This window comes from Squalius cephalus (genome assembly GCF_949319135.1).
Source record: "Squalius cephalus genome assembly, chromosome: 2".
NCBI classification, from domain to species: domain Eukaryota; kingdom Metazoa; phylum Chordata; class Actinopteri; order Cypriniformes; family Leuciscidae; genus Squalius; species Squalius cephalus.
Window position 1 is genome coordinate 54,764,093 of NC_137123.1, and position 442 is coordinate 54,764,534.

Here is a 442-nt window from a genome sequence, read left to right on the forward strand (position 1 = left end):
ATCATCAAAATTATAACAAATAAAGGCTTGAAATATCTCACTTTGCATGTAATGAGTCTATATAATATATTAGCTTCACCTGTTAAGTTGAATTCTTGAAATAAATAAACTTTTTGATGATATTCTAATTTTATGACCAGCACCTGTATGTGATGTTTTAACATATTAAACCTACTAAAAATTGCATAATCATTTTAGTCGAGTGATGCATAAAAGCATATTTTGCCACATTTTGTAATCTGTGCCGTTTATGGTTTCTTTGTATATTTCAGAGTTGTATGTTGTGTATTGTATATTGTGAAGTGCCTGCTTGGCCAAATAACGGAAAAGGAATTTTTGTTTCGTTTTTGCAGAGGTACAGAAACCGCTTACAGCACAACATTTGCCTCTAGGCTACACAAATAGGTCTCAATACATGTGTAATAATAAGTCATTTCAGAAG